At 37.3% G+C, this 23,021-nt stretch overlaps 2 long non-coding RNA genes across 5 annotated transcripts; one reads left to right on the top strand and one right to left on the bottom strand.

Annotated features, from left to right (window-relative positions):
• Positions 1-16,605: 16,605 nt before the first annotated feature.
• LOC136264578 (uncharacterized) lies at positions 16,606-18,272 on the bottom strand. Of its 4 annotated transcripts, none has more exons than XR_010705211.1 (9): positions 17,948-18,272; positions 17,763-17,896; positions 17,610-17,715; positions 17,330-17,381; positions 17,198-17,266; positions 17,108-17,149; positions 16,919-17,049; positions 16,825-16,862; positions 16,606-16,773 (listed from the first exon to the last, which is right to left on the bottom strand). It is a non-coding gene; the product is annotated as an uncharacterized lncRNA (long non-coding RNA). The 4 variants fall into 4 exon arrangements; XR_010705212.1 differs by having other exon boundaries at positions 17,108-17,144; XR_010705213.1 differs by lacking the exon at positions 17,330-17,381.
• Positions 18,003-22,217, top strand: LOC136264577 (uncharacterized). Its single transcript, XR_010705210.1, has 3 exons — positions 18,003-18,159; positions 21,606-21,747; positions 22,048-22,217. It is a non-coding gene; the product is annotated as an uncharacterized lncRNA (long non-coding RNA).
• Positions 22,218-23,021: the final 804 nt, after the last annotated feature.

Below are 23,021 nucleotides of genomic sequence, written 5' to 3'. Positions count from 1 at the left end.
ATTATATTATTGTAACTATGCAATGAACAAAATGCAACTGCTTGCTGAAAACTTATCATACATTTTAAATTGATGCATTATCATTCATAATATAAGTAACTACTAAGTAGTTAAGGATCAATGTTAATACTTACCTTTTTGCTCTCCTGGTATCCCTTTTTCAATAGCTGATTGTATCAGACTCTTCAGCTTAAGGCCTGCAGATCTTTTTCTTGCAGGATCTGAAGCTGTAAAATGTTACAAGAAGTAAAAACATACCAAATTAATCTTTGCAGTCATTAATTTCCAACATTTTAATACAATATATCGACTTCATGATAGATAGGACACTTATAAACACTATTGGTTAATGTTCAAGAACATCTCTTAGTACATAACAGTATATGAAGGAAAGTAATTGCTGAGTATATAATATTTATGACCAATCCAATCACTTCAGATATTATGGATGACAGTCACCTATACTGAAGCCTCTATATGTGTCACTACAAATCAAGTACCTACGCAGCAGTGGAGAAAGAAATGGGACACAAAGGAGGACAAAGGTGAGTCCATGATGCATGTAGTTGGCATAAAGGCATGTCTCGGACTGAAGTGACATCAAAGAGTGAAAACATCAAGCCCATAGTGTTAACCATAGTGGTTGGCTGAAGGAATCAGGTAGTTAGCTAGTAGAAAATTCAGTTAAATAGGAAATTTTTGAAATTCCATATAAGCTTATTGGAAGGGTATTGGGTTGTTCTAAAGGCATTTTTTGGCCTGTCTATGCCTAACCAATGCCATCAAACTGTTATAAAGGAAAAGTGAGGCTGGTGTTTGGGTGATATTTTTGTGCAAGAAAGCCCAAACCTCCATAATATCTATACTATATGTAACAGTATACTACCGTACCATGTGATAATTCATAATCACTCAAATTTAAAATCCTACTTGTTTGCTTATGGTCTGTTTGCTTAAGGCACAAATACAAGGAAACTTGGGAATTTTAAATTCATATAACTGTATATAAAAATCATAAAAACTAAAGTAATGAAACGAGGGAAATTGCCTACATCTGCAGCTGTACGTACTTGCAGATATTTAACCCCTGCTTCAGTCCTATAGCTAACTAACAGTATGGCCATGACTGAAGTAGGGATTAATTTAAACGTCCATAGGTATACTGTGCAGCTGCATGTTTCATTTCTATGACCCTGCTCAAATTTAATATTCCTAATTTTTCCTTGTACGTACTTGTTTGTTTACTTTTTTTAACATATGAAGTTGTGACTTATAAACCTGTGCATATTGATTCAAAGGATGGAATGGCACTAGGAATATCACATGAAACAAACTTTGTGTCTGAATGCCATTCCATGTTCCACTTATTACACAATGCTACAAATGAAGAACACTTAGAACAGTATGAGAAACACCTCTGCAATCAATTCAGTCACTACAGTAATTACAGACAGTTTCCCTAATAAATGTGAGAAAGCCAGTGCCAGGAAGCCATTATGTGCTACATGCAAATTGAGGTAGTGGTGAGACACAAAGGAGGACAAAGGTATGGTAGGTGAGAAGACACGTCTTGGACCTAAGCAACACTTATTAGTGAAGAAATCAAGTCTGTAGCATTAACTATAGTTGAGTTATGTAGGAATCAGTTATTTAGTTAGTTGATAATGCTTTGATTAATTTACAAAGTATAAAGCATTTTATAAATTACCTTTGTTACATGTAGTAGTAGTACCATTCCATGTCCCTTCATTCCCACGTCACTTCCACTTAGTTCATAACCAGTGTTACACGTGTATCTACAAGTCACTCCAGCAGCAGGGACTACCATTGAACAATTGATCATTCCATTAGAAGGAGCAGTGAGATTGGCACAAATGACTAAGAAAAAAAGCACATGCTGTATACATAATTTGAATACTTACTATATTATCACTCAAAACACCATTGCACGTGTGCATAGAAATACAGTAAGAAATAAATTGAGGGAAAAATACAGCATGAGATAAAATTTGTTGAATTTATTTTAATTTCATAAAAGTGTAGAAAATAGGACATGGCAACCATACATTAACCTATAGCAGAGAGATCAAGACACTCTAATAAAGCAGTCACCCTAACACAGCAGCCACATACATAATAAATATCATAGCTATGCAGTAAACAAACTAGTGTATTACGATCAAAGAACTAGAAGTAGTGAAACAAGGGAGGTCACTTACACCTTAAGATATTCAGAGTAATCCCTACTTAAGTCATAGTATAGACTGAAGCAGGGATTAAATGTCTACTAGTATATCTTCAGGTGTAGGTAAATATATTTCTTCAATCCCGAATTGATCTTAAATTTTCTTGTACATTTGTTTGTAACATTATTATTATGCTCGACTAGTGAAACCACGCATATCGCATTACAAGAAATAATGGTGTTAGGTTTATCATTATCATCTGAATGTGTGCCACTATCAATTACTGAATAGCAAAGTGGCCAATTATGGTATGTTTTCAGGTATGTCCAGTCCATTGCACAGCGTTAAAAATGAAGAACACAACTACAATTAACATTGTGTGCATTCACTTGCACCATGCTAGCAATCAGCACATCTTATATTAGCACAAATACACCAATATTACATGTTGCATACATGCACTTAGGTCTTCTCCATGCATACCTGCATGATGCCCTCACTATGTGAGGCCCTCAGCCACCCAACCACCACACCGTGACTCAAACAATAGAGTATTTTAACTTGGGTTGCAAATGGGCCAACCGAGAGGGCAAAATGAGAACTTTTTTGTGATGGATAGGACCATCAGCACACACACGTGCAGGACAGGACACATCAGCACACACACGTGTCAGACAAGACACACCAAGACACACACACGCGCTGGATAGGACACATCAGCACACGCAAGTGTTAGATGGAGTTTACCTGATTTGTATTTTAATGTTAGGGTGTTTTTCTATGCAAGCTTCAGTGCCCTCCCTTCCTTGGTCACCAGGAATCTTTCAGCATAAATTGGGGACAGGGAGGGCTGGGATAACTGTTTCCCTCACTGTTGTAGAGAACTTCTTAATTGCTTCATTTGCACTGTCAACAGGTGAGAAATGTGACTGGAAACTTTCTTATTAATGCTTATTATATATTAATAACTAGTTTAATAATTTGTTACATATGGCATGCGACCTGGTACAATGTGCACATGACACATACGTTCCAATCCAATACAGCTGGCTATATCACTGTATAAAACATATTAATTAACCTAGCACTAATCGCTGCTACATGTTAATTCAGGTGAATATGTGACATGTTAATTCAGGTGTATTTGTCACCTGAATTGTCGTTATTAAAATTTTTTCCATTAACCTACCATCACAGCCATTTCTTGGCTGCCACCTTTGATTTAACATCTTTTTTTACCCTGGCTTTTTTGGAGGCCGCACCCTTTTTTCACAGTTTGGCTGTTTTTGTATAGATATCACTTCTTTTTGCATTTGTATACTCAAAAGCCAGCCTGTGGCCAGCTTTGTAGTTCTTTACTTGTCTTAACTTTTTCTGCAGAGAGGAGAAGACATCCAGATCTGAATTCTATGGATACTTTTTTATAATGATGCATTTTTTACAAATATTAATACTGTATGAAAATTATCACATGTCCTTTCTCCTACAGGTAGACTACTTTGTAGCAGAAGTCTCCACAAGGTAACTTGTTTTTAGCTGAAGTCTACAGGGTGACTTGTTTGTTGCTGAACTCTCTACAGGGTGATTTGTTTGTAGCTGAACTCTCTCTCGAGGGTTACTTATTTGTAGCTGAACTCTCTCCAGGGTTACTTATTTGTAACTGAACTCACTACAGGGTGACTTGTTAGTAGTTGAACTATCTACAGGCTGACTTATCTGTAACTGAACTCTCTACAGGGTGATTTATTTGTAGCTGAAGTCCACAGGGTGACTTGTTTATTGCTGAACTCTCTTCGGGGTGATTTGTTTGTAGTTAAACTCTCTACAGGTGACTTGTTTGTAACTGAACTCTCTACAGGGTGGTTTTTTTTGTAGTTGAACTCTCCAGGGTGACTTATTTGTAACTGAACTCACTACAGGGTGACTTGTTTGTAGTTGAACTCTCACCAGGGTGACTTGTTTGTAGCTAAACTCTCTACAAGGTGACTTGTTTGTAGTTGAACTATCTACAGGGTGACTTATTTGTAACTGAACTCTCTACAGGGTGATTTATTTGTAGTTGAACTCTCTACAGGGTGACTTGACTGTATAGTTGAACTCTCCTTTGGGCAACTTGTTGTTAGCTGAACTATCTACATGGTGACTGGATTGTAGCTGAACGCTCTAATAGACAGATTTATTATGAAGCTGAATGTTCTATTAGGGTGACTGCACTATTAGAGTATATCTCGATCGCACACTTGTTACACCTACAGTAGTCATAGATAATATATACTACATACCAGTATGTAGTATTATCTATGACCTAGTTGACTTTCATAATGTAACTCAGTGGTTTTTTATTTGATTCCACTGAAAGCTTGTTCTAAAACAGTTAATCTACATCTGTACCTATTTTCAGCTGATTCCATCAGCTAGTTTGCTTGGTAGGCGCGACAAGTAATACTTTTTAATTAGCAAAACTTGATCGTGCACTTTTTACACATAGTTGGCGTTTTTGTTATAACTTCATGACTGTTAATGCAATTTTTTTCAAACCACAAAAGGTTTGCACTATGATAGTTACTCCAAATGCAGACCTATTTTCAAATAAGTCTGTCAAGTGGTTCACACTGGAGGCGTTACAACAAATTACCTTTAGAGTTTTGAAATATTGCACATAACTCCCTTGTTCTTTGTCTTATCTGTACCAAAATTGGAGTGTAAATGTGCAGTATTACGTTCCTACTGCCCTCCAAATCTTAAGTAAATCGACCAAAGCACACGAGAGTTAGTACAATATTTCTAAAGTGTACGAGACGAAGAAGAAAAAGATTAAGAAGAAAAATATGAAGAAAATAAGACAAACTTTGAAGGCGTGTATCTCAGTGATGGATGTGCGGAATCACCTCAAATTTGGAATGGATGGTCCCCTATCCCGAGGAAGTCTCCACAGCAAAAATAGTTAATTTCCGTACTGTCATTATCGAACTACGGATGCGTGAAAATGGCATTTTCTTGGTTCCTGTAAAATACACACTTGTCTGTTGCGCGCCCGCACCAGCTGTAATTGGCCGCACGACAGTGTCTTGATAATATAGTAACACATATATAGCTATGATGTAATACCATTATAAAATTCAATTTGCATGCAATTTCATGCTAAGACAACAATTAAATTTAAAGCACTCATAATATTATATTGCTTAAAAGACAAATAATCCCTGTAAAAATAATCTAATCCAAAACAGCCAAGCTGTAAAAAAAGTTTGCAGCTCTCAAAAAGGCTATGGTGAAAAAAGATGTGAAATCCAAGGTGGCGGCCAAAAAATGGCTGTGATGGTAGGTTAATGGTAAAAATTTTAATAGCAACAATTCAGGTGAATTTTGGTGCCGCTTGGTCAATTGGCACAAAATTCACCTGAATTGTCGTTATTAAAATTTTTACCATTAACCTACCATCACAGCCATTTTTTGGCCGCCACCTTGGATTTCACATCTTTTTTCACCATAGCCTTTTTGAGGGCCGCACACTTTTTTTACAGCTTGGCTGTTTTGGATTAGATTTCACTTCTTTTTGTATTTGTATACCCCAAAGCCGGCCTATGGCCTGCTTTGGGACTTTTTAAACCTATCTTTTTTTCTTTACCACAGGAAGAAGAAAACATGGAGCAGATGTAGCTTAAATATTTCTGATTTTATCAGTAAATGTACAAATTATATATATAATACATATATTTATTACAGAACTGTCCATGGTGGTTTCTTTGTAACTGAACACTCTTCTAGGTAACTTCTTCTAGCTGTTCTCTCTACAGGGTGATTTATTTGTAGCTGGATGATTCTGTACAGGTGATTTTTTTGCTGCTGAGCTCTTTACAGAATGGTTTCTTTGTAGCTGAACTCTCTACAAGGTAACTTCTTCTAACTGATCTCTCTACAGGGAGATTTGTTTGTAGCTGAATTCTCTACAGGTGATTTGTTTGCAGCTGAACTATCTAGATGATGGTTTCTTTGTAGCTGAACTCTCTACAAGGTAATTTCTTCTAGCTGAACTCTCTACATGGTGGTTTCTTTGTAGCTGAACTCTCTACAAGATAACTTCTTCTAACTGATCTTTCTACAGGGCAATTTGTTTGTGGCAGAACTTTCTACAGGGTGATTTCTTTGCAGCTGAACTATCTACATGGTGGTTTCTTTTAACTGTAGCTGAACTCTTTACAAGGTAATTTCTTCTAGCTGATCTCTCTACAGGGTGATTTGTTTGTAGCTGAATTCTATACAGGTGATTTGTTTGCAGCTGAGCTCTTTACAGAATGGTTTCTTTGTAGCTGAACTCTCTACAAGGTAACTTCTTCTAACTGAACTCTCTACAGGGAGATTTGTTTGCAGCTGAACTCTCTTCATGATGGTTTCTTTGTAGCTGAACTCTCTACAAGGTAAATTCTTCTAGCTGAACTCCCTACATGGTGGTTTCTTTGTAGCTGAACTCTCTACAAGGTAACTTCTTCTAGCTGATCTCTCTACAGGGTGATTTATTTGTAGCTGAATTCTGTACAGGTGATTTGTTTGCAGCTGAACTCTCTATATGGTGGTTTCTTTGTAGCTGAACTCTCTACAAGGTGACTTCTTCTAGCTGATCTCTCTACAGGGTGATTTGTTTGTAGCTGAACTATCTACAAGATAATTTCTTCTAGCTGATCTCTCTACAGGGTGATCTGTTTGTAGCTGCATGAATTCTGTACAAGTGATTTGTTTACAGCTGAGCTCTTTACAGAATGCTTTCTTTGTAGCTGAACTCTCTACAAGGTAGCTTCTTTTAGCTGATGTCTCCACAAGGTCACTAGTTTGTAGTTGAACTTTCTACATGGTGGTTTCTTTGTAACTGAACTCTCTACAAGGTAACTTCTTCTAGCTGATCTTTCTACAGGGTGATTTGTTTGTGGCTGAACTCTCTACAAGGAAACTTTTTCTAGCTGATCTCTCTACAGGGAGATTGGTTTGTAGCTGAACTCTCTACAGTTGATTTGTTTGCAGCTGAACTCTCCACATGATGGTTTCTTTGTAGCTGAACTCTCTACAAGGTAACTTCTTCTAGCTGATCTCTCTACAGGGTGATTTGTTTGTAGCTGAATTCTGCACAGGTGATTTGTTTGCAGCTGAGCTCTTTACAGAATGGTTTCTATGTAGCTGAACTCTTTACAAGGTAACTTCTTCTAGCTGATGTCTGTACAGGGTCACTAGTTTGTAAACGAATTCTCTACATGGTGGTTTCTTTGTAACTGAACTCTCTACAAGGAAACTTCTCCTAGCTGATCTCTCTACAGGGAGATTTCTTTGTAGTTGTACTCTCTACAGGTGATTTGTTTGCTGCTGAACTCTCTACATGATGGTTTCTTTGTAGCTGAACTCTCTACAAGTTAACTTCTTCTAGCTGATCTCTCTACAGGGTGATTTGTTTGTAGCTGAACTCTCTACATTGTGGTTTCTTTGTAGCTGAACTCTACAAGGTGATTTCTTCTAGCTGAATTATCTCTTTCTATAGTTGCATGAATTCCCTACAAGGTAACTTCTTCTAGCTGATCTCTCTACAAGGTGAATTGTTTGTGGCTGATCTCTCTACAGGGTGACTTGTTTGTAGCTGATCTCTATACAGGTTACTTGTTTCTAGCTGATCTCTTGAATTCTCTTCGGGTGACTGCTCTATTGGGATGACTGCTCTATTAGGATGACTGCTCTATTAGAGTATCTCGATCTCGCACTTGCTACACCAATTTGGATTTCGTGTTATAACTCCGTGGCTTTAAGTCTGATTCTTCTATACCATTGAAGAGCCTTTCTGAGATGATAACTCCATCTGTACAGCGATTTTCAAAGCATTACCCCAAGCGGTTTACCTGGTAGGCGTGGCAAGCAGTCGTTTTTTATTAGCTAATCTCGATTGCGTAATTGTTACATACTGTTGGTTTTTTCGTTGTATCTTCCTGGTTTTTAGCTCGATTTCTTTCAAACTACAAAAGGTTTGAGGTTCAATAGTTAACCTATTCACCCACCGATTTTCAGCGTCTTCCCATACGCGGTTTACCCTGTAGGCGTGACAACATATTGGTGTTATTTTTCGTGAATAATCGCTCATAACTCTTTGCCTGTTTATATCGTATTCCAGCCAAAGTTGGTACAGAGATGCGCCTTTATACCCCCCTTCAGTGTGCCAAATTTCAATGCGATCGGATATGGCGTGCGCGTTTTATAGCAGTTTTTGTAAGTGTGCGAAAAGAGGAAGAAAAATAAGAAGAAAAACGAAGAAACTAAGCCAATTTTTGAAGTCGCATATCTCGGGAACGCTTGAAGCGATTTCGCTCAAATTTGGAATGTGGAGTGCTGAAGGTGGAGGGTGTGTCCACAGCAAAAATCGTCTTGTTTCATCAAGGCAGCACAGAGCTACGGAGGTGCGAAAATTGCATTTTCTTTCTTCCTGTCAATATACTCACGGGTGTTACGCGCCGGCTTCTTGGGCCGCACGACACACTACCGTGTGTCTTGATGTACACCATCACATCATATAATGACATGCATATGGGCATATATGTATTTACCTATCTTTATTGCTAATGACAAATTTTGGACTTCTTTGGCATCAATACCTTCACCAATTGTAAGAGTTAGAGTAGTGGCATTTGAGGCAGCTTCGTTTCCAATAAAATTATTTTTAGCACCTATATATGTACATAACCATAAAAGGATTAGCAATATTACATATGTCCCAATATTAATTATAGATACATTATATTTCATTTCACTAAAGCCTATAAATAAGCATCTGTAATATTTGCTGAATATTTAAGTATGATCTTTAAATACAAGTATATTGCAGTTTCAATGTGAATGGTACTGTATATAGATTATAGGGAGGTAATGTTTACCATAACTTGGTTTGTGTTCATTAAGTATCAATCAATATTTGTATGGTACCATGTGGTTATGGTGCGTGTATATTTCCGCCAACGCTTTAGCCGAATACTGGACCCTTTGGTTAATTTGGGACTTTGGATTTGTAATTGCTCGGTAATTCCAATTACCAAATTTTGTTGAATTTGTGCTAAGGCTCTATTGGTTCGAACGAGTTGAATGTGCCAATTGTATATAAAGCCATTCGTAATTGTAATTAAAAAGGATTTCTTCTCCCCTTCAGGAGGGTGCGACTTTTGTGATCGACGTACGTGATCCAGCTGGAAAGTGACCCCGGAGTCGAGCACAAAATATCGACTGGTCGGTAAAGATTACTATGAGGGATACTATCAACAGGTCAAGCAGTGGTGAATCCGGACTTTAAAAGGGGTTAATTCCATACGAAACCCGCGCGAAAGCTGGATTTATATTATTTCAGCGTGGCAGTTCATACCTGAGTCTAGATATCTGTAGTTGTGGCAAGATATCACTCCTCAGCAATTTTACCAAGCTAAAACAATCTCATATAATTATTTTGAGAGGCGCTTATCAAGAATAGAAGTGCTGAGGTAGGTGAAGTATTACACTAGTTATACAAGTACTTTTGAGTGTCCTAGCTTTAAGACTTCCAAAGAGGGGTTTTTTGGAACCTCTTCTTGAAACACCATACATGGCATATGTGAGGGTCTGGCTATGCCAGACTAACATAGCTACCATATGCAAGGAAATTATGACGTATGAAAGATTTGACAAATTCACACTTCAGCAGATTTAATGAATAAAATGTTGACAAAAATCAAGAAATTGTAGACAAAAAAACCTGTACTTTTAAAGGCGCTTGTAAACATTTGACATTTAAATTTGATGAATTAATTAATTAAACCAATTCATCAAATTCATTGATGTCAAAATTTCGTTGCGTACGGTATGTCAAATAAAATACGGATAATATGTATTTCTATCCCACTGAAGCCCACATCAAAGTAAAAAAAGTAGGAGGATATGGTAGTTATACCAGGCCACTGAGAATGGAAGTTAAACCTAAGTAGGTCAGAATCCTTAATAAAGGACAAGCTGATCTACACATGCAGAGCCATATCATAATTTATAACTGTAAGTACAGTAAAATTGAAACCATACACAACTTTATTTGCCTCATTGTAGTTCTTTATGAAGTTAATGCTTCCAAGTGTGGGATAGAAGGCATGTCCTAACATGTTATCAGCACCTTAATAATTATTAATTCTAGCAATTGTTACATTATTTATGGAAGTCAAGTGCTTCAAAGTATGGAATAGAAGCCAATTAAACCCTAGACCTGCACTCTTGGGATATCTGTTATCAACACCTCGGCTTCACATTGATAAGGATATCCTACTCGTGGTGAGGTTTAGCTATCACGTTTCCTAAACTTAGGGACCCACCGACTATGCTGGCGTAATAATGAGCATAATAGGTGCCTGAAAGCATTGAGCATATAATGCTAGCATAATAGGCACAACACTTGTGTATTACCATAAATTCTTGCTTATCATTATCAAAATACAAATCACAGGAACAGATTGATATACTCTAATAGAACAGTCAGAAAATAATCAGACAGCTGACTGTTCTATTAAAGTATATTTATCTGACAAGCAAGGATTTAGAGTCTGTGTTTCGACAACTTACTGTTTTCCCATAAGGTGCAAATTTACTAGAAAAACATGGGAACTAAGGTATAAATATTGAGCATAATTTAAGCATAATGGGTAAATTTTGAGCATTAATTTAATAAGCATAATAGGCAAAATTTTGAGCAGTGTAGCATAGCACAATAGGTAAAATAATGAGCATAATCGGCAGGTCCCTACATGCAGTTGTGTGCATGTTTCTTTTACCTTGGACAAAATGCACTGGACAACAATAACCATAATTAAATAACAAATAATAATTATTTTATTTATTTATGCTTTATTTATTAATACTTTACAGGACTGTACAGATCAATAAACAAAATTAAACTGAAGGGCCTGAATGATTAAATTACAGACCTGAAGGTTTACCAGTGTTTTGCACTGGTAGCCCCATTATGTAATAATGTGGTTCACTTTAAATGCTGTCAGGCTGGTGGAAATTCAGCAAGACACCAAAACCGATTGTGATGACTACTCAATTAGATTTATTTCATTGATGTATGTGTGGTCACTTGTCTAGATTCATCTCTGCATGCATACAGATATATATGTACATGCAATCTTGACTGGAATCTTATCCCATTTGGTAATAATCGCATGCAATGGATCAAGACTCACGGTAGTGAGTCGCGCGGCCAGTAAAGCAGAAACGCGCGCCGCAGACAATAAATTACGCGACCACTACGTGAGGATTTTACAAGAACGAACGTTGTCAAATCCGGCCTTCCTGTAATCCACCCGTCACTTACGCTATCCCTCTGAAACTCTGGAGTTGAACTCATCGTGTCACTAGTAACTACCACACAAGCAGTGAAGCAAATCCATGCCGATTGTTTCGTGATCGAGGTTGCCAACATCAAAGGGGAAATTTCATTTTTTTTTTATCGCATGCGGTTAGACGCAACCGCAGGTGTATGCCTTGCGTTCCTTTGTGCATTCCGAACATTCATCGCCCTGTTATCGCTTTAGTATTCACTCAATCACCTCAAGATTCACATCATCGATTTCACCATACATGATTACCCTACAGTCGTGATTTCAGCACCAAACGAAGTTTCAGTCGTCCTCAGTCGACCTAGAGGCCAAATACAAATCCCAGATTGTTGTTTTCCGCAATACTCGCTTGGCATGTAGGGCAATGTGTCTTTAAACTGTTCTGAAAGTTTCGTTCAGATTGAAACATTTGTTTTCGAGAATGGCTAGTTTGAAATTAGTCGCCCCCACATCATTTGCTCTCTAAGAATTTTACTCGGATGACGCAGAGCACAACTGCGGTCACTGGGTATTGATGAACTCACTGGCGCTCTATGCAGTTAATCAGTACATATAGCCACCAAGAAGTGTGCTGCCATAGATTATAGTCCATAGATATAATCTATGGTGCTGCATACCATCCTTCGTTTTGAAATTAGTCGCCCCCACATAATTTGTCCTCTAAGGGCGCGGCTTAAAGAATGACACAAGAGTACAACTGCGGTTACCAGTTGTTGACACAAGCTGTGAGTAATTAGCACATGTAGCTAGCTTAAAAGGAAGTGTGCAAAATCGCCTAATACAATTGTCACCATGCATTATTGCATTTTACAGCACCCCCACACAAAATTACACATGTAATTACAACATACAGAGGAGACACATGAATACCAAACACTTTTCACAACAATAATGTAAGAATTGTACAATAATGACTGTAATATAACTGCTATGCAAATGTTTTCCAGTGGCCCGCCATGGTAACAAGTCTCACATGACGGCATGTATATTCATCCAAACACAATGGGAGTAACGAGTAAGTATGATGACAACAAGTTGGTATGGCTCCATTTGTAGAATCCAGATGAGTGGGTGTGGCTCCAGTATGTCTAAACAGTTAACAAACATTCCTGTTATAAATACATGCTAGAGTTGCAATATAATAGTATAGTATTTAAATGCAATAATACATAGTCTCCATTGCATCACTATCAAACGACACTAAGTGGAGGATATTGTTGCATCTCTAGTATGTACACTCTATCAGTACAACCTATCTTAATGGCCACTAGTATAGAAAGACAACCACTCTTGAAAAGCCAATTCCAATTGAGAATTTATACACTGTTACCTGCTGAATGAGTGAAGGTGGCAATAAACAAGTTCCACCGGAAATTTATACACGTGATCTGATCCTGTATATTCTGTCAGTGGATGAGATCCACTTGGCCAGGACAAAATGTGACTCAAGTGTCCTGGATGATCCATACTCAACCAACTTATGACCCAGTGGCACAATGGAACTGACTATTTATAGAGAATACAATTATATTTATTTCTAAGATGTGTGGATGTGTGGACACATTACAACACATTACATGTACATAGAAGACATGCTACGTACTGTTTTAGCATTTCAAGTCACCACATTATACACGTACCAGTCAACAATGCTTCATAGTACCTATCAGTAAACCTGAAGAAAAGTTACGAAAAATAAAAATTCACATAAGTACAATGAAACCTCATTAATATGGCAGGCTGTGGGACCAAAAAATTTGGCCTGAATAACAAGGTAGCCTTATTAATGAGGTCATAAGTAATGCTTAGCTATATTTGGGACCTACTAGAGGTGGCCAATATAATGAGGTGGTCTTATTAAAGAGGTGGCCACTAAGTGAGGTTTCACTGTACATATAGTTCATAATATTGTGAACAATATTAATGGTTAACAATATACACTGAAACTTGCAGGTCACTTCTTGTGGAAGATTGCTCTCTACACAAAATGACACATTCAGAGATTGTATTTAGATGGATGATACAGTAACGCATTGTGACTTCAATACTCGTGTAGTGTCACTGCTAGGCAGCAACCATATACATGGCACTGCCACATCGCACTTGCTCGCACACACAATTTTGCTAAAGATTTTACAAATTGATAATTAAGGGGTGTGGCAACTAGCTGTTTCGCTCGCAAGACTGTGTGGCAGCTGTTTCCCTTCTGTACAAGTGGCCACCAAGACAGGTTCACTGTGGATGAAAGCCAGGCATTAGATATTTGGTATTTCATGTGTTGAAGACATTCCAGGGCTACTGGTAGTCTCAAATCTCACCACAGTTTAACTCAGGCAGTGTTGTGGTCACCACTAAACTACTGGAATGCTGTGTTATGTTCATCTTATGCTTGGCTACTATATTGTAGAACTGAAATGGATACTCTGAAAAATATATCCTATGGATAATGGCTTCATCTCTTTCTTCATCAGGAGCTTATAAGGACCAATAGTGAAACTTTTTACACTTGGGGCTGACAGTCAACTGCCTATGTCTGAAGCAGTGCTTTTGGTGCTCCAACAGATTGGCTGCCCCTTGCTGCCAGCACTCACTGTCTCATACGCTGTCATACACTAAATCCATCTCTATAGCCAGTTAGAACAGCATGCTTCTTACCTTTTTTTAAGGCCGCATAATGCAGCCACCTCTTTAAAAGGCAAGGTTAGAAAATTTTGTCCCTACGGCCTGAATAATGACCAGTTTTCACTGTACTATTAGTGATTAGTGATCATGGGGGATTATTTATTAAGATACTAAGATATACAAACGCTACAACCTCTAAATATAGCAGTAAATTTTTTACCCTGGTCCAATGTCTCGTAATAATCGTGACTTCGTGAGAGACTCTACTGTGACAAATACATGTTTAAAGTCTGAAGCAGTGTCTTTGGTGCTCTAACAGATTGGCTGCCCCCTTGCTGCCAGCACTCACTGTCTCATACGTTGTCACACACTAAATCCATCTCTATAGCCAGTTAGAACAGTATGCTTCTTACCTTTTTTAAGGCGCAAAATGCAGCCACCTCCTTAAAAAGCTAGGTCAGAAAATTTTTGTCCCTACGGACTGAATAATGACCAGCTTTCACTGTACTATTAGTGATTAGTGATCATGGAGGATAATTTATTAAGATACTAAGATATACAAACGCTACAACCTCTAAATATAGCAGTAAATTTTTTACCCTGGTCCAATGTCTCGTAATAATCGTGACTTCGTGAGAGACTCTACTGTGACAAATACATGTTTATCATGATATGTGCTAATCGCCTTTTTACAATTAAGTTTTACAACACAAATACATGTATAATTAAACTCACCAATTGTGACTAAATCCCTTCAACACGAAAAGACAAGTAATGAGACAACCTAGACAACAGCCTCACAAGCCTATTCTGGTGCGCTTATTTAGTAGTAATATAAATTTTAAAGGCGTTTATTTACAACAGGACATAATTACGCGCTCCTCTATTGTCTCTGTACATACTTGCCTTTTCTTTACTATTCTCATTTCATTTCACAAGATCTCTTGGCAGGGGCGTAGCTTCTTCACTTGAATTAGTAAATGCTTGAAGCAGATCAAGATACTCTAATAGAACAGTCACATTTCTACAAGTGCCATATTTTTATATTGTAAAGTGTGTAAGTAGCTAGTAATTTAAACTATACAATCCAATGCTAAGCAGAAGTTGTAACTGCTAAATATTGATTGCAGTGTTACAGCTATTTTGTGACTGCTCTAATAGAGTATTTTGATCGTTTTAATGCAGTACAAGATGAAAGGCAAAGTGTTATTAATGGTTTACTAGTTAAAATGGATGTTAGTTGACTGTAGTTGCATGCCACTAACAGGGCCGCCCAGAGAAATTAGGGGGCCCAGGGAAAAGAGTTAAAGAGGGGCCCAGGGGCAAGGAAGGGTCTAGATCCTGACTGCTCTATTAGAGTATATCGATCTTTTTTAAAACAGGCAAATCAAGGGGCCCCTTTTGGGTTGGGGCAGGGGGAAAATACCCCCTCCCATGTGGGCGGCCCTGGCCACTAAAATTACAGTTATATTTTAATATTCTGTTACTGTAATCTGGGGTTTCTGTCAAAACCATGGAAGCTCACCTAATGTTATCAACAGTGCATTGCTTATTCTAACAAAAAGTATTGAAATCCCATACAAAAACAGCTTATAGCTGTAAAAAAGTGTGCGTCCAAGTAAAGCAGAGTTAACTGCGACAAAAAGTAATGATATCATAATGCGGCCCTGTGTGAGGTGTGCAAGTTGTAAAATTCATATTAGCTAATCATGATCAGATAATACAATGTTATTGTTAAAGTGTTAATGAGAACTATGTGCTGCTAGTTTATAAGTGTGTGAGCATCTTCATAAATGCCACACAGATTTAATTCTCAATAAAGCAATGTGTATAGATTCTCTGATAGCAATAAATAGTTTGAGTTTGGCCACCTTTCCTTTGTTCGTAGCATTGCCATATACAGAAAAGGCGGCCAAACTCAAACTATTTATTGCTATCAGAGAATCTATACACATTGCTTTATTGAGAATTAAATTTGTGTGGCATTTATGAAGATGCTCACACACTTATAAACTAGCAGCACATAGTTCTCATTAACACTTTAACAATAACATTGTATTATCTGATTAGCTAATATGAATTTTACAACTTGCACACCTCGTACATGGCCGCATTATGATACACAGTAAAAACAAAGTAGTGAACGTCACTACTAATTAGTAGTGAAACCTCTGCCACAATACTCACTATTTTTGTGTAGTGACGTTCACTACTTTTTTGTAGTGAACGTCACTACAAAAAAGTAGTGAACGTCACTACCAACTGTAGTGAACGTCACTACTAACTGTAGTGAACGTCACTACTTGCAGTGCCATTAGTAGTGAACTTCACTACTGTTTTACAGTGAACGTCACTACTTATTTGCGGTGATTTCACTACATCGCATTTGCATCCAGTTTATGCATTCGTGCACCATAGAATTCCATTAAAAACAATACTGCATACAAGTAAAAATACATGTATACAAAATGTCAGTTTTTTTGTATAGGTGCATACATGTTAGTCCAGAAATTTCTTATGAGAAGATTCTGCAGCAGCAAAGATCCATCAGATACTGTGCAGTGTATATTGCAAGTTTTCTCATTGAACTGCAAGATATAACAATATAATACAAACTATGGTAGCTAAATAAATCTTACCAGCATAGCTACAATAGAGCAGATGTACATGATTTATGCTGTGATAAAATAATTGTTGATACGTAATATGAGATAAACATATATATGCACTTACCAACTATTGCACAACTGTGCGTAAGGGATGGGTGCATGGTATAACCATCTGATATGTTAGATCAGTTCCTATTAGTAACCACAGTATAGTGGTAGCAAATTGTTTCATTTGCTAGTCTTGCAGTATTTTCGCTATATCAAGAAACAAAGATCATAAACGATCTCCAATGTAATAAGCCAAAGTATTTACCTGTTTAAAACTGCTACCAATGGAAAGTCAGTATTACCTAAACTGCCAAACAACATTTTAACTGCAGAATGGTTGTTTAAAGCTACAAACCTTAAACACTTGCAGACACACAGCAGTACCCCACAGGTATACACCACTGCAATGAATATCAATCGGCTACTGCATGGAGAGAGAACCATCATTATTATAAATGAGAAAACACAATAAGTAGCGTTAGCTTACAGTATGTGCGACCTCGGTCTCATGCAACCACAATCAGATCGTAGTAAAAGATCTGCGTGGGAACGGCAAGGTAAATACAAGAACAAAACTGACAAACATGCATACATACAGAAAACAAAAAAAAAGTGATTAGCTAGTAGTGGTAAAACCGTGAAGCTCAGGTATGTCAGAAAGCTAAAATACGTCAGTGTACACTGTGACAATCCAGTTTGTAAGCAACCGCCAGTCACACCATAAGTGTCAGTACTCCATCACTCAATTCAGTTACTATGTGCTATACCTTATGGTTAAAATGAAAGCCCCAAACTTCATCACCTCTCTGCTCTGGTACTACAGTTCCGGCGCCGGGAAATTGGCGGGCAGCCAACTTTGCAGGCTGGGATAGTCTACGTGTGCAAAAGTGTAAAACAAATAATTACAATTTAAGACTTACTTTTCTGAATTGTTAACCACTTGCTAAATGCAACAGCTACTAGGTACGCAGTGCTAAGCTGCTTAGCCTACTCAGTTGACTCGAGAGACCACTCTGCGGCCACCTGACCGCACGTCACAATTACGAAACAGTCTCTAGTCAATAGAAAACAGAAGTAAAAGAACAATTATTAGTCTTCCACTTACACGACTTCTACAGCACGTAACTAAGTGAGTAACGATGTTACCAAGTAGATGACGTCATCAATTATATGTGGCATTATTTAGAGTTTCCTTGACATGATGCTACTCGAGGTGCTACCTCTGGTGCTACTGCTTAGTGCTATGCACTCTGTATCTGAAGATCTATAGTGTTTATCGTCTGTAATCAACCGTTCCTGATTAGTCTGTTTAAAATCGTAAGTAAACAAGCTGTAACTGTAAACACACATTTGAATTAATCGGCGTTAGCCAGCCCATAGATAGTATATTCTACGTACAATATACTGTCTATGGCCAACCTTTCATAATTACGAAGGTTTTGAGATGTTATTACCAGGGCTAATAGCACTTTACACTGACAAATTACCGGTGCTTTGATTGATTACCAGGGCTAATAGCACTTTACACTGACAAATTACCCGTGCTTTGATTGATTACCAGGGCTCTAACCCTGGTCATCGCCATCCCTGGTATGGCTATAGACCCTTCGCAGGTGAGCTGCTGCCATAGCAGCATCTGCCATCTTGGAGTACAACCAGTTTTGCAAACCTGATAGCATTGCTTTTCATAAGAGTAAAACAATACCTAGGGCTGCTTCTCCTGCATTCCACAGCAAAGGTTGACCATGTAGGTTAAACGTACACTCTCCCCTATGCTATCAGCAGTGTTGGGAGTAACACGTTACATTAGTAACGCGTTACGTAATATTATTACTTTTGTGGTAACTAAGTAATATAACGAAATATGTTATAAAAACGAGTAATATAACTCAAGTTACTTTGCTTACAAATGTAACGCGTTACCTATGTAATATAGTTACTGTAATATTACATAATACTGTTACTACAAGTAACGAAGTTACTAATCTCGTTCATTGTCCTCTGAGTAATGCCTAGCCACAACGAAGTAACGAAGCCTACTGAATGAAGCTTATTCACCAGCTTCTTACTTAAAACCAAGATTTGCACGTTTTCCAACAACGCAATCATGTCACGTGATAAAGTGGTAATTTCACACGTGACAGCTTAAGGCTATGGACACAAAGTAATATAATATGTAATATTATTATAGTTACTTTATTTTATGAGTAATATGTAACTGTAACTAAATAGTTCAGTTGCAAGTAATATGTAACTAGTTACTTTTACAAAGTAACTTGCCCAACACTGGCTATCAGGGTTGCAAATCAGGTTGTACTCCAAAATGGTGAATGTTGCTATGGCAGCAGCTCACCTGCAAAGGGTCTATATGCTACTGACATTATTTATTGATGGCCCGGGGTCAATAGTCTCTCACTATTATTATTATTATAATATATATATATATATACTTGCATGGCCAGACTACTGACCTGGAAAATGAATTTATGGCATTCTTTTCTTTTCTGAACCCAATGACACATTGCGACTGTGCCAAAGTTTGTGGATGTGCAGGCATTAATTAGGATACTAGCTGCCAGTCCATTGTGCGACCTGCAACTGTGGTCAATGTCAGCCAGACCTCAATTAATATTTATGGAAAGGTTTGTCCTCACTATTGACTGATTTCATGTACTATTTATTCATGTGCTATTTTGGACATTTTGGGACCCAGAATTTTTATCCATTTTTTGCAGGTTTTCCTCTTTCAGAGGTAAAAAATGTATTAACCATAACTGTTGAGACCAAAATTTTTGTTCTTCCCTTGTTATCTAAGAGTTCTTTAAAGGGTCAGAAATACTACTGAGATCATTTTGTGATAACTTTTTTTATGGAGCTCACTCCAAAGACATCCTAAAGAGCTCACTGGTCTTGTAATGCCATTCCAAGAATATGAAGCCTCGACTTTGCAAGTGCTGGAAGATTTTCATTTCTGGTCAAGTTATTTTAATTCAGTTACTGTGTAATGTGCCGGTGCCCATCCTGGTCCGGTTACTCTAGTATTCAAATCAGTAGCATGTTACAGAAAACAGGCTGTGCCAATCAGATTATGTTGTTGGTATTCACAATTTTTTTTTAAGTTACCATGCATTGATACTATAGAATTATCAAGAGTTAATAATAGCTCTTGGAATTATGTAATATGTTTTGTGAAGATGTAATGGCTGCTTGTAGTCAACAATAGGGTGTTCTTTAAAAGAACAAAAGATGGAGGTAGAGGGCCATGTAGTTGGAGCTGATGTACTCGTGATGCCTAATCAATATAAAAACTATTTTTTTGGTTGTGCTTTTTGGTTGAGTTTGTTTAACCTATAACTATGCTTACTTCATATGGTTGTTAAACATGCCATTCTTGCTGCCATTGTGATCTCATTGTTTAATTATCTTCCATAGTTGCAACTTTGTAATGCTATAGTGAGAGTGACCAGACCCTTCCTCTTTTTGTGAAGGAGTGGGTGCTGCCAGGGTAGTACTCTTTCTAGTAGGGTATGGGTGGAATCCTTACATTGTGCGGCCCCCAGAAGTAAATTCTGAAGTCATTCTGTTTAAACAATAACTATATTCTCCATATGCTGCTGATGGGACCAATGTAAAAGGGGAACCAAACATCTATTCATCGCTTGACTACGGAGACCAGCCATTGTTCTTGTAGTATTGGTATGCTCTATTAGAGTATCTTGCACCTTCATTATTTACTGTGAGACTGTCAACCAGTCATATCACTAGGGTGCTTTTCAAGAGAGAATTTATAGAGAGCCATTTGGAGCATTTTGGCTTTTTGGAATGGAACCAAAGCAATGGCGGATTTAGCATGGGGAATTTCCAGAATGAGGTTCCATGGAACCCTTTGAACTCCCTGGATCTGCCCCTATTTTTATACTTGACCAGCCGTATTTCCAGTCTGTATTGTATCACTTCCAGTAAATGCAAGTGCTGAGCAAATATTTAACATTTCAATACTGCAAGAAACAGGATGATGCTAAACCTGTTATATGCCATCGGCTTTTATTCAATTCAATTCCATGATCGCTTCTGTATGATAGCGATAACCATTCACAAATAATTGAATTATGCATATAATATGTGATTGCCTGCTGCCATGAATACTCTCACCACCAACCCTACATGAAACACTGCCAAATGATAGTGTCACTGAGACATGTACCAGCTTTCTCAGAAGCTTTAAGGGTAAACTTGGAGGTATCAAGAGTTACTTAATACTGTAGCTAATGGATCTCTAGTAATCAGATATAGCAGAGTCACAGTTGTAATAGTGAGCGAAAACCAGCTGTTTTTGTATGGTTCTATTTTGTAGTAAAAAAGTATTGTGTATAAAAATATGCATGCTACATAAAAAATTATGCATGTTTTAGTTTTTATGTACTGAAACAAAGCACGAATCAATAAAACCTATATAAACCATCAGATTTGCCTTTTCATGGGAGTAAGACAATCTTTATTTCATATTTATACATCAGAAGCCATGTGAGTTATGGGTGATGCGGTAAAAATTAAGTTTACCATGGTCACTTCATTGTTGGAATGGTCTTCTTCTTTGTCCACTCCTTTTGTTACTATAGATAACGGAGAAGCAATAAAATAGAATCCAAGGAATGGGTGAAAATAACCGGTCTTTGCTCAGCCAATCACATACGCAAAGTCACAAAATATGTGCAATTATTTCATTATATCTTTTCAGTTTAAAGTATTGTTTTCTATTGCAGATCTGTAATGGCCACTGCGTGATGAAAGATAAAAAAGAAGTTGGAACTTGGAAAGAAGCTGGCAAAGGATGTGTCTTCAGGGTGGCTATGTTGCATTTAAAAACATAACCAGATACTCAGCATTATTATCTTAGATGTTAAGGTACTATGATTTTAGACTATATGTGGTTTGTTTACGTAGTATATACTATGTAGCGTAAAATCCTGTATATTCCTTAAAATACGTTAGTGTGAAGTTTACAGTTTTTTAAGTCAGGCTAGAAGGGGATTTGTATGGTCGTGTGACATAATGAGCTAGTTTGAGTGGATTCTAGAAAGACTGTCTGAGTGAATTTCCTTAGCGAGTAATTTTTTCATCCCTAATAAATACAGAACAAGGCACATTTCACAAATGTCTATGTTTCCAGATACATGTACATGATATATTGTTTTTCATTTACAGACTCATTCTGCCCACTGCTGGATGAAAGATGCAGAAGCTGGTCAAAGATGTGTTTTTGTTACGTATGTACATTATACGTATATTTCCATTGTTAAACTTAACAGTACGTATAGTTGATGTTATATAATATTTTACATTTACCATTTTGATTACACGAATGTGAAAGTTTAGTGGTTTCATAAATGCAGGTATTTATAGCATTTACATACTAAAATTTATGAGTACAGTTTGACATCAGATTTGCCTAGTTTCCCCATGTCCAGAAAAGTAGTCAAAACTTTTTTTACTTGGCTTACTACAGCCTAGTAGAATGTCTGCAAAGACTTCATTGACGTTCCTGCAGAAGTACATATTGAACCTAATCAATGAATGAAAGTCCTTTGTGAAGTAAATCCTAGCTCCTTAGCATTGACAGCAGCATCCCATACCATATCCCCTGCAAATTTCTAAAGGTTGTCATGTGATCTTTCATGTGCAAACTCATAGTATCTTCTTATAAGCATCCTTTTCACATCAATAAATGGCTTCAGGTGGGAATCTTAATCTTCAAATCAGAAATTTATCAAATGTACTGTATAGTCCCTACCAATAGAAAATCTGAGGCTACAATACATGACTGCTGTTTTCCAGTGTTATCACATACACACACACACACACCCACACTCACATATTTACAATCGGATATTTTGTTTGGTTTTGCTACATTTAGCCTATACTACTGTGAATACACAGCAAGTTTACATAGTTGTGGTGAAATATGCAGATGATACTTCTAGTGGACACTTTGTGACCATACTGTTATAAAGAGGTTGTCATTTTTCAGAGGAAACATTTTATTTAAAGAAGTCTATCAACCTGCAATTTTGGTTTATAGTCTGTTATGATACCTCAGAAACTGTCCTTTATATACCAATGTTAAATGTTACTGACAGTAACATTGTTCTTGACAGTAACAGTGTTCTTGACAGTAACAG

Source organism: Dysidea avara, chromosome 8, assembly GCF_963678975.1.
Source record: "Dysidea avara chromosome 8, odDysAvar1.4, whole genome shotgun sequence".
Classification (NCBI taxonomy): Eukaryota; Metazoa; Porifera; class Demospongiae; order Dictyoceratida; family Dysideidae; genus Dysidea; species Dysidea avara.
This window is presented reverse-complemented; position numbering and strand designations above follow the sequence as displayed.